At 43.2% G+C, this 16,821-nt stretch overlaps 1 protein-coding gene across 1 annotated transcript in view; it reads right to left on the reverse strand.

Moving 5' to 3' along the window:
- Positions 1-9,707, reverse strand: part of LOC128886571 (small conductance calcium-activated potassium channel protein) — a 193,588-nt gene extending 183,881 nt beyond the window's left edge. The window contains exon 1 of the mRNA XM_054141566.1: positions 9,311-9,707. The gene's annotated coding sequence lies outside the window, so the exon portion shown is untranslated. The remainder of the gene's footprint in view (positions 1-9,310) is intronic.
- Positions 9,708-16,821: the final 7,114 nt, after the last annotated feature.

A 16,821-nucleotide genomic window follows, 5' to 3' on the forward strand; every position in this document is an offset into this window, starting at 1 on the left:
CCTCAAAGGTTCGTTCCAATTAAATTTCCAATATTGAAGTCAACTTCAAAAACACGTGTGCCCCTTTTCTACGTAAATCGAGTCACAAGACATTTGAAAAACCCTACTTTTCATCGAGCAGCCATTGAAACGATTAATCCCCCGCCAACCCTCTTACTTTTATTACTTTCATCGACCACCAGAGCCCAATGTTTCTATCGCTAGAAGCTTCAAAAGATTCGAAAGAATCTAGAACTACTCTTCGAGTCCTCTAGCCGCGTCAACAAATAGTCAACAAATAGTCCTCAGAGTTCAATGTTGAAAGCTCTATCCATTTATCTTTTCATCCAGCATCAATTAACCCGCATTCCCCTACAGAAAATTTCCATAGTAAATCTCGGGACTCATCGTAACCCGCGTCTGAATCTGATTATCGAGTTACGAGTGGCACGCATCGCCTTCAACGTAGCAACGTAATCTCGATCAATAATTCATTTTGTACCTAATTTGCAAATTAATAGGTTTCACTACAGCCTGGCCACTGTAACGATCGTTGCCGAGGAATGATTTACGCGACGGAAACGGTAAACGAACATTGCGAACCGTGAGATATTCCTTTTATCGTAAAAAACGAGTTTGCGGTTTCCAGTCCGCTTCGACGGCAGCGCTGCGTATTGTGTTAACCCTTCGCGATTTCCATTTGTATAAAACAACAACCACCCGAACGTAGCGCACGGTATTAAAAAGACCTTCGAATATAGGTTACAATGTGGATTCCGAGTCCTCTGTCTGTCGACTAATTGCTCCAAATTTTCAAACGCGTCGAAACTTCATTAACGGCGCGCACTTTGGCTCCAATATGCGATATCGAGCAGTTATTCACTAGCCGCGAATATAATACACAATCGTGGAACCGAAACGGGAAAGCTGCGAGGTTTTATGCATAATTCAAGCAACCTAGTATTCTTGTACGACTCGTTTGCACGTTTATTCCATGACCTTAGAAACCTATTAAATTAAGTTCTTTGCGTCAAACGTCGTTCGCTGTTGCGCTAAGCTTCCCTCAATTCCTTCCGGTATAAACGAGGAATTCATTACGTCTTTCGCTCCTCTCGGTGTTTATTTGTTTCCGTGGAACTGTGCACGAAGTAATATACGTCAAAGAACATCGAGTCGTAGTACAAAGGAAATTCTGGAAAAAGATGTCTGCCTAGGGCTTCTAAATACATACTTCCCTGTTATATGTATACGTACGTCAATATACATACAGCGCTAAATCATACGAGTTTTCTGTACTAGAAGTCTAATTAATTCAATTGCCATTGAGATAGGCTCTAAATTGTAGCGGATATTTCCATATTTTAAATTTCAAGTGACGTCTCTATACTGGTACCGAAACGAATTGAATTATCTCTCGTTCTCTCTGCGTGCCGGCTTCATTTGCATATTACGTTCTAATGGATTTCAGCGAGAATTAGAGATCGCAGATAACTGACCTCTTAACTAACAAATTTGGGAAAACCGCGACAAATCCGAGAGAGCTCCATCGAACATTTAATTTCGAATATTCTCCAAGAGTTCCCTTTACAGTAAAATCAATCTTCGTTTACAGATTTTCCATTTCATTTCGTCTGTAGGTCCCTCGAGTTCAGGCTTTTTAAATTTAGAACTTAATATCCTCGAAAATCCCGAGTAACAGTAAACTGCATTTTGCGAAAATAATGAGAAGTTAGAACAAGGTTCGCGCACCAGCGATTTTGATCCTCCCCTTAACTGTCTCTTGATCTAATCTCTGCACCGACCGCGATGCTTTGTGTAGCAGGAATAACTCTTCTCTTGGCGGCCTCGTTAGAGTTGCATTAAGATCGAGCGGAGACGATTTCCGAGTCGACGAAGGCTTGGAATCGACTGCGAAGTATATAGACAAAAATAGAGAGTAAAAGAACACATCCAAATTTTAAAAGACAATCGAATGGCCCATAAGCACCAGCCTAAAACGGGCCAAGTTCTCTCAATCCTCGTGACAATGAAACTCGAAGATCCTCTTTTCGTTTGAAGAAGAATAGAGTCGGATTCTCGAATGGCACTTTATCTCTGCCGAGACTGACCCTAACCGAAGGAGATAGTTTCGTAAATCGATGGTCGCGGTGGCTTCGATTTCACCGCCGATTTTCGGGTTCAGACGGAACATTGAAAAATCTCAGAACCGTGTCATCCATTTGGGGAATCTACTTTCGATCCATGGTTCTTATCGCGAAAATAATAGAAGAAGCGAAAGAGAGCAATATACTTGCGAGTCTGCTTATTCCTGCGGGGCGGATTGAATTTCGCCAGTGGTTAAGTGTAGAGAATCTAGGAGCGAGAGCTTCTAAAAATAATTGTTTTTATAGGCAGGTTAAAAATACTTGTTTTTATAGACACGTTAAAAATAATCATCTTTGACATTCATATCCAAAGGAATTCTATGGGCACGTTACCAGCAGTTTACTGGAATATTTACCGTAATTCAACCTTCATTAATATATAATTCATTATATCCCGTTTCCAATACAGTTATTTTTGACAGATAGTAATTTTCATCGAAATATCAACAAATTCCAATCTATTGCCTATCGAATGTCCCAAGTCTTCCCAATTTATTCTGCCGCTAGCAGGGCCTAAGATGGACGAAGGATCCAAAGCAGATCAGAGTCGGAGAACTCGAAGGAGCGAAAGGGACACGATTTATTTTTATCTCGCACGCTGCACCAGAAGCTACATTTTTTCACTAGACGCAGAAGGTCTGGGTATCGCCGAGGGCTTTCGACGGAAGGCAACGGGGCGAGAGAGAGAAAAAGAGAGGAGCGTCGCGACGCCCGGAAGAAAGTTCAAAGTGCCTCTCGTCTTATCCTCGAGAAATGCAACGCCGTTCCCCGACGTCTGGATCGTTTCTGTTGTTTCGCACAGGACTTGAAAAAATTGCGTACGAGGTAGTGAAGGTGGCACCGGGCGATAGTTGGCCCTTTGAGGCCGCAAAGTGCACCGTCTACGACGTAAATCTTCGAACGTGTGACCTTCCTTTGATCCACGGAGCGAACCATAAGCACACTGGGAATATTTATGATGAAGCATATTTTTTATCAAACTATGCAAATGTGCAGAATGTATGCACTTGTACACAGAATTTTCGCGAAGATGCGGGATACATGCAAAATGTGCAGTCGGTGTAGACGGTGGTATACACCGACACAGTGCGGACGTAGTTGTATAAATAAAAACTTTTCAGAGTTTCTAAAAAAAAAACCAGTGTTGTCAGTTATCTGTGCAATCTAACAACAGATAATATTTTTCCCTCGTACGGAGCAAGTATAAACGATCCGTGTGCCACATGCTGGAAAAGAGGATTTTCATTGATGCAGGATTTAGTTTCTTTAATAGGATACTATAATAGGAAAACGATTGACCTGGAAGTGAAACTATGTTTCATAAAATGGTTCAAAGAAACCGTGCTAAAATTCTGTTACGTTTTCAACGTAAACCAGCGAGGATTTCCTCAAGCAACGAACAAATTGGACGATTAAAGCTCGCGAATAAAAACTTGGTGGTCGTTAACGGTGCGAACAAAGCGCCAGCGATACGGCCGCAGTTTGATTATGGTTCACGCGGAAACGTTGCCCGTACCGTTCTTTAAATCAATAGTGATCGATGCCGAACGTGGAATTCCGGGAACGAGGCTAGACGATTAAAAGTTATTTCCATTTGTCGCCGCGTCTCTTTGACCGAGCCTAGCTGGCTCCGTTTCTGTCAGCTTTGTCCGCGTTGATGCGTTTACACGTCTCTCGTGGGATCATCCTGAAATTGTTGCACTCAAAGCGTGGCTCGACGTTCATAAATTCGCCACGACTCAATTTAAATGCATACACGCGCGCGCCTGATTGCATTACTCTTTATTATCCGGTCGTCGCGTTTTTTCCGTCCTCTTCGGCCTGGAGATGCGGCAAATTTCTTACTCAGTTAAGAATTTCCGATAGCGAGTGCAAGTTAAACATCGTTTCATCCGTTATTATTTTTACTGGCGAAGAATTAAAATTTTAACGAAATGTTTTATATATGCGAGGAAATTCTGTTTAATTGAATCGAACATGGAACATTTCTTATTATTTCGATTATAAAAGTAAAGAAGAACATTGAGTTGAATTCTCACAAACAGAGCATGACAAACAAAAATATTTTCCTGTTTTTCATTTATTTAAAAAAAATATACATAATTCCGTGGTTTCAATTTATTTTTTACCACAAAGTCACTTCACTCGGTGGCACTGTTCGTTGCGTGACATCCTGGGTACCGGAGCGTGGGTGGCGACGGTTTAACTTAAACGCGAGCATGATTTGCGGAACAATTTTGTCTTCGTTAACGCTCCACCGAATCGTTTTCGCGTAAGAATCGCAGGATAGGGGCAGGTCGCAGTCTCTACACGCGAGCTCGTCATCCATCATCGGATTCGAAACCAATAAATTCACGTCCATGCGTTGCATGAAAAACACTGCGTAAACCTCTCAAGATCGTTACAGATGACAAATTGTTACATCGTTTCCTAAATACACGAGGCAGGGGGCATGAACCCGCTATACTTCTTTGCTCCACCAGTTTGTAAAACCATAAATTTTCAGGTAGAATTTTTCAAATATTTCTGAATATCGTAATTCAGAATTTAATCTATGTTCTTGTTTAAAATTAAAATTACGCATGTCGTTTATCATTCTAATAGAAATATATTTTACTTGCTACGAAATGTGTCGTTCAAAGCACACCAGAATTATTACATTTAATAAAGTTTACGCAATATTCTGATCGCGAGCAAAACGATCAATGAACTTTCATCCTTTCATCCTTTCATTACCGTTTTATTTCAACGGCTGGGAATACAGCGCGAGGCATGGCATACTGCTACCAGATTGCGACTATCGCGGCACCAGTTACAATGTGTTTTCGTTTCTTTTCCAAAAGTAAACACAGCCATCAGCGGACGAAGAGCACGCGCTAACATCATCATCGTTTCGCTCGTGATCGCTCCAGAAACATAAAAACAGGGAAGTGTGTTTATAGAACGCTTCGACTCAATTTTGAAACCTCGCAATGTACCGCCGTAAAAAAAATAATCCCGCGAAAGATTGATGAACAACGATGACACTTCGTTGAGAAAATAGAGCGAGCAGAAACCAACGGAAAACGTTGCCGAGCTCTACCAATGCGATACACGTACGGTATTCCGTTTCTCTTAAATGGAATATTTAAATTTCAAATTGAAAAGTTTCTTATCCAGAGCGCTCGTGCATTCATTGTTTCGATACGAGCCTCGTCGCGGTGAAACCTATAAATTTACAGGGTGACTCGCACAAAGTATTACTAGCTGCTGGAAAAAAACGAAACGAAAAATTGTTGCAAATATATTTGAAACGTTCCTTTGTTCCGGATTACGGTTAACTCTGATCAATATTTACAAACTCCAACAGAAGAATGAATAATGAACGGATACGTCAGCCAAGTCGTACCTCAATTGCACGTGTGCCTGATGAATTTTCAAAATGAATGATCTCGAAATCGAAACAGAGAAAAATTGCCAACGAGTTCATTTCCCGCCTCCTATTCAAAATGTTCACCTATATATACTATATATTGCAATACATCTTCTCTATACAAGTTTCTTCCCGTTTCTCATTGCACAACGAACAGAAAACACGGCAGAAAACTACAAAGAAACCATAGAAGTTTGATCCGTGCTTAGACGATACTTGCAAGGAGAAAATGAAACGACATAAAGGGAAGCAGAATGAACGAGGCGAGCAACAAAGGGTCGAAGGTTCTTCGCTCGAACAAATAGGAACGTGAAAATTTCTCGATGAAACAACTTCATTAACCATCCACGAGGCGGATGCTACCGTTGCTTAATTAAGTCTGTTTCGCCAGACCCCTTGGAAAACACTTTTACTTTAAAAATTTCTTTCCAAGTTGAGGTTTCGAATTTTCCACGAAGGCGAAGCTAATTTCCATTTTGCAAGAGTTAAAGTCGCTCGAAGTTCGTTTTACTCTCGAATCTACCCCAATTATCCCTCAACTCGAGATTATCGCACGGCCCTTGTCTCCCTGTTGCGATTAAAAGTTCAACGATTCGCTCCTCGTTTCGAAATTTGACAATTCGCTCCTCTCCTCCACCCTCAACCACAGATAGCTATCGTTTCGACGATAAATTCACTCGAGGCGCCCACTGTTTCTTCCTCGGAATCGTTCCTCTGAAAAATATATTCCATTTGCTTTATCGCTATCGCGTCTTCCATCGAGGGCCCGTAATCCGACGAATAAAAAGTTCATTCGTTTTACTTATCAATAAATCTACTCCACCCTCCGATACGTCGCGTGAAAGTTACGCTTCGCGTTTCATTATGCGGCACCCTTTTCCACCGCTCAACGCTGAACCGATTCCAAACCGACTAATCTATCAGTGCTGTCTTATCGTAATTCGCCCTTAATACCGTTTTACATCCTTCTGTTCGTATCCGTTTAACGGCAGTACATTCCAACTGCTGAACATTCAAGTGGGGCAGGTAAAAAAATTCCCCGCGATAAAAAGAATCGAATACTCGTTTACCATTCTGTAATCTGATGCTTCGTTACCTGGGTATGAGCAATTAAAGCTTAACTCGTCCAGTACCAATTTCGTTCTATTTAAAAGCTGACGTTTATCTATACAGGTTATAAATTACATTCTAAATCGTTATTCTATTTAATTTTAGATAATCCTCGCGTGTCTTCACGATGATCCGAATGTAGATACCAAAAATTTGCTTGCTCGCGAAAAATAACGAACTAAAACGTTTCACCGTATTAACATTATGGATTATTGCGAGAGCAAAGAAACAGTAATTACGTTTAATCTAGGAATAAATTTCATTCCGTTATATCATGTCTGACTTTTAATTAACGGTAGCCCTTTGCAAAGTAAGCCCTTCGCGGGGTATCCATGAACGTTTCCGTTTCCGAGGAACAGCGGGAGACAATTATCAAGGGCCCCCGCTTCGCAGAAAATTGGATAGGGCAAAAAGTTTCAGCAGCGAAATTCCGACGCTCTATTTACCCCGTTAAACGAAGCGCTGACTAATCCCTTATTTTGTCGCGGTTTCTCACTCTTCTCTTTCCCCTTATCGTCGCGCGAACGCGACGAGATAAATTACGTGCTTCCAGGCCTATTTGCACTCTTTTCACCGCTTGCCGTTGCGAAGAAAGACACACCAAGTCCCGTTGCATACCTAACGCGGACCTTATCTATTCGTGGCTCCCGTTAATAAATTTCATCCCCTTTTTCCAACAACACTTTGAATACGTTAACCCTAAAATCAACAGCGATAAATTGCTGCAACTCAGCGTGCCTTAATTGTCTCCCAAGACAAGAAACATCCGACGATCCAACGATTAATTTCTGTTTTTCGAGTCATAATTGTACAGAGAAGATGATCTCGAGGGTGAATAATACGGACTGAAACTATCATTTACGTACAAACAACGTATAACGATTAAGCTTTAGTTCCGTTTGAATTGGTAAATTTGTTATCGTTAACGAGCAGCGTAATTGGAAATCACTCGGACAATAACTGTTAGAGTAATTGAGACAATTTGAATGTACGTACGAACTATTTCCATTCATTATACGCAAATTGATAGCCTTCTTTTAGCGACGATTAATAGTACCGTGAAAATAGTAGCTTTGTTATCACCGGATCGACAAATTTTCGAACATTTTGAGCCTCTCGCGTGACATTCATTATAACGAAATACGTGGCTCCCATTGAAAAAGTAATAAATCAATCCGAGCCAATATTAATGACAACGGAATAAAATATTTTCGTTTACCGTTCGATCTACAAAACTCATCGAAAATTCTGAATAATTCCCCTCCGTTGAATAATTTTCACCCAGCACACCGTATAATTCCTCAGTTCGTCGGAACGTATCGATTCGAGTAACAATTTTATCTCGCTCTATACTTTCTACGAAACAGATTACCGTAGCAGATACGGTATTTCATTTCCACTAATTGTCTCTTATTGTCCTGTGCGAAATTAAACGGAAAATGTTACAAGTGGAACGCGAAAGTGTCAAAGGGCACGGTCCGGTAATTCCCCTCGCGAAAATACTTACTAAACCGGGCGTATCATGTGACGAACAAACGAAGAAAGGATATGCATCGTGAAATTTTCATTTCCATGCAACCGTTATATGCGCCGCGGTGTAGCGGTATTTAAACGACGAGTGTAACAAACAGCAATTCAGCACCAATCGATCATTATGAAATAGCGTGCACGTGTGCCAACGTGTTCTAAAGAGACTAGATCGGACATGTGAAACACGTTGTCTAGCAGATTAGATTCTCCCAGCTTTTATTATTTTTCAATGTATTTACACTCTTTTATTCTGCGTGGTTTCGCCATGTGAATAGCGTTTATACAAACAACGATTATTGATACGAATATATGGATTTTTTGTAATTCACATACACCTATTTATAAGCAAGGAGCTGCAATCTATAATGTAAAAATACAACGTCAGGAAGTAGAGCACGTGGAACGTAATGTGACGTCGAATTGAACTAGAGAACAAATCGAATTTAGGCGTTGTCTTGTAACCTTGAACAGGTGGTAGGTGACTCACGCAGAAATTTATCAATGAATCCACCGCATAGCAAGAAATAGTTTCTTTACTTTTGTTAACTAATGCACGTGGTAGAAAATTTGGAGCACAAACAAATCGGAGTCAATCGTAACGAAAGATTTACAAATATAAAAGTTTTACATGATAATTTCTATAGTAAACACGCGGAACTATAGAAAAGATATTGAGAAATATGATGAGCTGGTACCATTTTACGATATAGTTAGGTATATCGTGCAAATGTCACTGGCGATAAGAAACTTTTAAACGAAATTACCCTTCTATACCACATGACGAATCTAAAAATAGCTCGCAAAACCGTATCATTTAGAAATCAAAAGCTATAAACTTAAAATATATTTCACCGCCGCGTAAGAAGCGTTTAACCGCCACAACCTCGAAGAGGTTTAAGGGTGGGAGTACTGTAACTATGGCACATCGGGAGCCGGCGACCACGCGATTCGAGGGATCGAGGGTCGAAACGCGACCGCTATCGCGGAGGGGGTTAAAAGAGTGGCACAAAGGGGGCACGAAACGTATTACTTGAAACGGAATACTCGTCGAGCTCCATCAGGCGGTATTTTTCCGGGGGTTGCCGAAGTCTCGCGTGCCAACGGCTCCGACTGCGTACATTGAACTCTCACTTACCTCAGCGTCCCTCTGCATCGAGTCGAGAGTACTTTCGGAGTCACGTTCATCCATCCACCGAACGACGTTTCTGTTGCATGTCCACCGTCTCCGTGGGCACCGAAGGGATCGAATATCCGTAACACGATCGGTTCTCGATTTCGCGGCAAGCTTGAACCACCCCCGTCAACGCGTACGTGGACGAAACTCACAACAACACTCGACGTTTTTCCACTTGGCCCGGTATCTCCATCGAGTCGGCCACCGCCTCCCTCGTCGCACGGTATACGCGACGAACGACGACGAACGAGTAATCCCACGATAGAAAACACAAGTGGCGAACAACGAGGGAGAAGCGAAAGGGCTGGCACGCGTGGTAGCGCGCGTCAGCCGGCCGACAGGACACACCACGACAGACTGAAAACGAGGGTAGAAAACGTGGTTACCTTCGCGACGCCCTCGTGCTTCGTCGGCCGGCTTCGGTGCAATTCGAGCGACGCCGTGCGTCTCATTCGACGCTCAGGGACGTCGTACTCGCAGTCGGCGCCATTCGGGTCACATGGCGAAGGGGTGAACGACGCGACCATTCGCCTCCGAACCCTCGAACTCTCTGTTTCTACTTGTTACCTCGACGAACGTGTCGAATGTTTGGACTATGGATTACGCTTGACAATTAGCTGTTTCACCGCTGAGAACTCAAACTCGTACAATGTTTCCTGTACTGGTATTTTCCTTATCGCTGACTTCGACAGCGTGACAACGTGATCCGGCTTCCGGAATCGAGTCATATTTACGTACACGTATGAAACAGGTGATCATATCGAAACGATTTTTATATTTAACACTTTTCACTATAATATAGTATACTTCATCAGCTCTTATTCCAGCAACTGATTTTCCAGGCATTTTCCAAGGAACGTCAATCGAAGTTCCATGTTGTTTAACATGCTCTATAGTCCGACAACAAGCAATTGTTGATATTCCATGATCCATGGAATATAACTTGTACGCGTTCAAAAACGTTTATTCGATTAGAAAGTTGTGTGAAATGTTAAATTCCACGATTTAAAACCTAGTTTCACACTACCAGTAACGAATAAAAACTTTTCTACCTCGTATTCGGTATTGGAAATTTTTATCTGGATAGGAATTCTGTCCATCTCTGCTGATATACAAGTACATGGCCATTATTGTATGTAGAACCAGTTGATGCTATTCTATGTACGGCTTGCGTTTCCTCGCGACACGCGTTTCTTGTACGTATTATGCAAAATCGCTGGAATCGCTTCTTTTATCATTGCAAAGAAACTAGAGTGCCTCGTTCGATAGAGGCCATTAGTGTAGGTGATCCTTTAAGGTTTTCGAGGAAACGAAATCGAACGCCAAGACGTTCTCGCAATCGTTGATTTTTCCGGATGCCAATAGTCGACGATCCCAGTTGAATCTCGGGAAATGGTAATAATATCCCCAGACCTAATCTCACGCTTATGCATTGTTTGAATACACTCGTTGAAATTTCTGATGAATGTACCGCTGTAATTGGAGTACATTTAATTAAAGTACTCCAAGTTCCACGCATTCTTACGTCCCCATAAAAACACGTGTCGTTTGCAAAGGTTATTTCTGCAACCATACGCTACCCAAATTACTATTTTAAACATTGTGTGTCTAGTTTGTCCTGTCCAACGTCCAAAAAAACGTTCGCGAGAACGAGCAATTGCACGTCGCATCCACCAAAGTGAATACAGACGCGGACTCGGGAAAAGCCAGACACTGATTGGCTGTCAGGGAAGTGCACCCTGTCGCGCGGTCTTTGTATAAAACAGAACCGATTCAACGAAAGCTCAGGAATGTTCATGCGATTCGAGGAAACACGAATCTTCACGCACGAGGGCTTCAAGCAGAGTAGAAAGCAGAGACGCTAAGCCTGTTTGCTCATGGTAAGGTGCATGCAGAAATCCATCCCCGTGAAACATTACAGCATAAATAATTCTATACGACGCGACAGGGTTATCTCGATATCAGAAGATTTCCCGATGGACTGCAACGCTTCCTTCGGAAAGGCGATACATGAGGAAAACGTGGTTTACAGGGACTTCTAAGGAAACCTCGTACGAAAAATCGTAGGAAATTTCATGGAAATCTTGGTGATCAAACTACCTCGTTTAATGTAATCGTAAACTCTTTAAAAAGTTAGTATTTTTTGTATAACTTGCATGCGACCGGAAAATGTCAGATTCTCTCCGGGGAACAATTCAGGTGTTCCGCTTTTAATGGCAATTGATATATAGTAAGCCTACACGCTACGGCCAAAGGGACTTAATTTATGGACCAATTTCCTTGAAACTAAGGGATTCTTGTGTAACGTCCGCAGCGTCTGCATGCAGGACGAATACATCAGGCTCGTAAGCGTTGCATAAATTAAGAGAAAGCTCTAACTTTGTCATTGGTGAATTTGTATTCCCAACTAACTGCTAAAGGGTCTTGGAAGGAGAATTCAAACTCTGCTCGAAGATTCAACTGCCACGGTCGGAATTTATGGATAATCAAAAATCATTCTCACGAAGTAACTACTTGCTTTGGAATGCAAAGACTCAGGCTACCGTTTTCAGTTCTTCCGCTACTGTAAATTTGACTACCCTGGTTCCGCGCGCGCTGGCGTTCTCTCTTTTAAAAAATCACGCCCATCGAGGGACGGAGTCCCATTAAATCCGCGACTGGCTTCGTCGATATTGCGAAATACGATACTCCGGCGTGTCGTTCGCGGAACTTCCCTGAAACTTCTAAGCGACCTCGTTTGCGAGGCTCGGTTGCGCGTGCGGCACCGGTTTCGTGACAACGGGCGGGCGCGCGAGTGCCTGGAAATTTGTCTTGCAACGGAAACTTTTTCAGGACACAGAGCATCGTCGCGACCCGGATGTCAGGTTTCGTACAGAGGGAAGCGTCGCTTGCTCGAATGTCAGAGACCTGGAAGTTGTGTCGCAGTGCTGTAACGACCGGGGCAGACGTTTGCACGTTCGCCTCCGCCGTCGGTTGTTCATGGCGCGCTCCATTCGTCGTCATGACGACCGGTGCTCAAAGTATACACGCCGATGACACGTATTAACGTTGGTTACGCTTTGAAAGATAAGGGTGTACTTATCCTCCGACGCGTATGATGGCGAAGCTAGATTGTGATCTAGTTATTCGAAATACGTATCAAAGGGACACGCGATGCGATGGGCTGGATTCAAGTTGCGTGGGCATTAAACAGTTTAAAGTTTTCCTTTGTGGTCTATTATCGAGTGATAGCGTTTTTTACTCGTAGCCTGGTGACCCGATGGACGTTGAAACACCAATACGTCGACTGCCAGACTAATAATCGTGAAAATTCCTACGAGGAATTTTGGTTCTATAAAATTAAAAATGACATGATCCAACTCTTTAGAATTTACCAATCCTACTCCAGCAAACGTCTGGAACAGTGCTGCTAAGTTCTGCTATATTCGATCGCGTAGAGATATCCTGTCGGGCAACGTGGACGCCAGGTGTGGCAAAGTAAATGCAAAGTCGTTGCGCAAAAGTACTCGCTCGAGAAGTGGCACGAGAAGAAGGGGCGATTTATGGTCATTAAATAATGTAACGAAATTTATTCCGCGGCCGACATTCCGAGAACTCATGGCGTTAAATTTTCAGCGCACGAACGTATGTCTACGTTTGCGATATTAATGGGCGGCGTGTAATAGGGATCCGATAACTGGCCAACCGCCAACAATCGACTCCCGCCTCATTTCATTGCAAAATTCCGCGGTCGAAGAAGACGCCCGAGTTTCGTTCGCCACGTGTTGTACGGGTCTGATAGTTTCGCGCTGCATGCGGTTTTCACACGCGAACCAACGCCGCTATGCAGGTTCGCTTTTACGTGGAAGAAAATAACGCGCTACCTCGGGGTGCCCCGCATTGGTTCGACATCAAGATCTCCGAGAATCCGTTGCCCCGTTGAAATCAGTTTGAAACTTGAACGGGAAGGTACAATTTTTCGTTTATTTGTAATTTATAACACGAGTTAGGAACTGATCTCTGAACTTTGAACTCGTGCTGCGCCATAAATTAACGGGTGAATCACCTCGCGGTGTTTCGCTATTTGGCGTGGCTGGTTCGTTCCATTAACGCAGCTGCAGTATTTTCCAGGCGTCCTGAAAAATTCAGACGCGACGAGAAATTTGTTCGCTGTTTTCCACATACTTCGAATAAATTTTTCCGTGACCATTACACTGCTGCCCAGAACAACAAATTCCCAACTTTCGATGGGACTCGGTTGCTCTTTTCTCTTTGCCATCGTTAACATCGCGATAACGGTCTTCTTGCTTTTTACATTTGCAACGGAACCGAGATACGAGTAATTTGTTAAGAAAAGAGCGCAGGTATCAGAAGACGTTGCTGAAACATTATTAGGTCCTAAACGCGCAATCATCCAGTATCTTTTCATCTGAAAAATCGCCCAAAAACGACGCCTCGGAATGGGAATAAGCTTCTTAAACAAACTATCTCAGACATACCATCGCATCGTGATAACTCCCTCGTAAAATCACACTGCGAGCTCGTGCGCGTTGCAGGGATGGAAGATCCTCGCAATCAGTGGAATCGCAGGTAAACTCCGAACGTTATCGCGTAACCGGTGGAAACTTTTCATCGGGGCAGGTCATTGACCCACAATCGAGAGATACGCGGCCAGATAGGGCACGCGATGCATTAAGACCGAATTTAGTCGACGTAATGCCACAATTCGGTGCATGCATTCCCGGTTGCATATGCATTCGCGTGACTCGCTGGCTCGTAATAATTGAATTCACGTTGGCCCGCGCCGAAAACTTAGCTGACAAACACCGCGAACCGGTCATTCGGCCCGAAATCTCGCTGTTTTCGAGACGATTTAACGGTTTCGGAGACCTGCTTTTTAGATAAACCGCATGCAACGCGACTTACGGTCGTGAACTATGGATCCGGCATCCTGACTGCTATGCGGGTGGGTTCGCGTGTGTTCAACCTACGGTCATTGGTTTGTGATGCGAGCGTGTGTGTATTCGTTTCGAGTACTTTGTCTCGTGTTTGGGTGTAATATCACCGAATGGTGCAGCTTCTAAAGGGGCTTTGGTAATTTTGGAACTTCGTTAATATTAGCTCATAGATCTCGATATATACGATATACATCGTTGCTCTTACACTTCGGTTTTATGTGAGAAAATGATTCATTCACTGTAAACATTTGCAGGCCGATGTTGTTACACGTTCCGTATGGCACGTCTGTTTCAAGCATTCGAACACGTGTCAATCAAACGTCACGGATTCGTGGAAATTGGCAAACAAAAATGGTAGAATTTCGCGCCGAAGCAGGTCAGCGTCGTCCTATTTTAAAACAGAATTCAAACCCGTTCCTCCGGCTGTGCACGGGCCGCGGCATCGATAACGTCCAGTAATGGTGATAAAAGTTTCACTCGAAAAGAAACTATGAGGACGTAATACACACTTCGTGAAGAGGTACGGCGCCCATCTCTCTCAATACAAAAACCGATAAAACTTTCTGTATATTTCTGCTATCTGCCGTCTAGCGAGAAACTCATTTCAACTTTGTACCCAGCCACCTTGGAGGAGTATTTCAAGGTGTCAGGTCTCTGCATATTTGTCCAAGGGTGATTCGAGGCTTCATTTTTTGATTAAACACGTCTATAAACGGAGCTCGAATAACGTTTTTTGCATGATTAAAGAATCCTTGATTCTTTCAGGGTCTAGAATAAAATCGTATATACCGACGTATACCCAAGGCAGCGGTGCTCGTACAATTTATTCAATTAAATGCTATTAATCAATTTAACTTCGTCCTCGACAAGTTCCCTGCTATTGTCAACCATGCTCGCTCGTGACTCACTCGCCCTGCACGATCGATTTCAACTTGGTCGGTGACTTATTTTAATCTAAATTCTCATAAACTCGCGCCGTGATTAAATTTCCCCTTACACCATATTTCCAATTACACCGCACGATATTGAAACTACCCTCGCCGCAAGATGACCTCGTGGCAGGGGCTTTGTTTCAAAATTAATCCGCAAATGCTTCAGGATTTAGCTTTTTGCGCGGCTCCTCGTCTCGACGGGGAATCGCGAGCTGCGGTCTGAGTCGTCGCTATCCGCCAGAGAGGAAGATTAGATTACTTAGAACTGTCCCCTCGAGTTCAGCCGTAAAGAGGTTTATCGCGGCGTGGGCAGACCAGCGGAAGGTTGGGAAGATACGAAAGAAATCCGACGCGTTGGTCGCCGATGTCGTAAAGACGAATCGTTAACGCGAACCGAGTCACGAAACAACCGAGCCGGCATCAAGGAAAGTTCAATAAACTTTCGAATAAAACGCTTGAGTTATTGATCTTCTCGTTACGTCACGTCGCCTGTTTTCCACCTGGTCGACCGCTGGGAATAGAACCGCGGCGTGCACCTGCGTTTTGTATCGCGCTCACGATCCTGAAAAGTACCTCGAATCACGAAGAAACTCCATCTTTCCTTCCGATGCATCTCTACTCGATGACCCATTCCCTTCGAGTTTTTCTAGAGGAACGACGAAGGTCGATCGAACCTAGTGAATTAGGACGCATTGGGTTGACCTGTGTTGACTCCACTTTTCGAAAAATCACAAATTTAAGTCTCAAAGCACTCGGTACAGCCATAACTTTTATATTTCATCGCATTTTTCAACTTTTTCTTTCACGGAGTTAATCGATTCGTGTAACGAACGGCTCATACAATACTATCAGAATTGAAGGTTATAATATTCTACCGAATAACAGACTATCGAGATTCTTTTCACCTGTTCGTGACACATTCCGTTCTCGCCTAGATAATTATCCTCCGCCTTTGCAAAAGAATTTTCTCCTCGGAATAACTAGGATCACGCGAACGGTAAATGCACGTCATCGCGCTGCAAGCGTGAACTTTGTTATAATCTGATTAACTCGCGAACAGCCGGACACAGATTTTATATTTGCTGAAAGGCTTTAAAGCGTGCTCGACGCGATACGAAAAGTGGGACGATGAAGCGGATCCTTGTGGAAGGTCCCGCGAAAGCGCGATGAAAACTCATGGGGCGAATCTCGAGGTGCATTCATTTATCATCTTCGTTTAACGTGTACCGCGAGAGATCTACGAGTATGTTAAAGGTTACAACGAATATTTAATTAAATAAATTACGAGGGAAACCTAGGTGGTACTCGATAGTTCGTCTTCGAGCATTCATCTCGATAGGAATGTCGGACATCGGTGGTTCAGAGCTGTGATAAGCACCGTGGACCATCAATATAGATTTACAATAAGCACCGGCCGTTAATTGGTAAAACGATCGTTAGCCAGGTGACTCCATTGTGTTGTCCTACAATTAACGGCGCCCAAATAGCGTGGGAGTTTCCCTGAAGTGGACCTGAATCGATAATTGATCCGTCGAGCGACCCAATTTCTAATTAACGGCCAACTGCGACGATTTCGGTCCTCGCGATTTCTCGGGCTTCTATC

The sequence above is a fragment of the Hylaeus anthracinus genome, unplaced genomic scaffold (assembly GCF_026225885.1).
Source record: "Hylaeus anthracinus isolate JK02 unplaced genomic scaffold, UHH_iyHylAnth1.0_haploid 11985, whole genome shotgun sequence".
Lineage (NCBI taxonomy): Eukaryota > Metazoa > Arthropoda > Insecta > Hymenoptera > Colletidae > Hylaeus > Hylaeus anthracinus.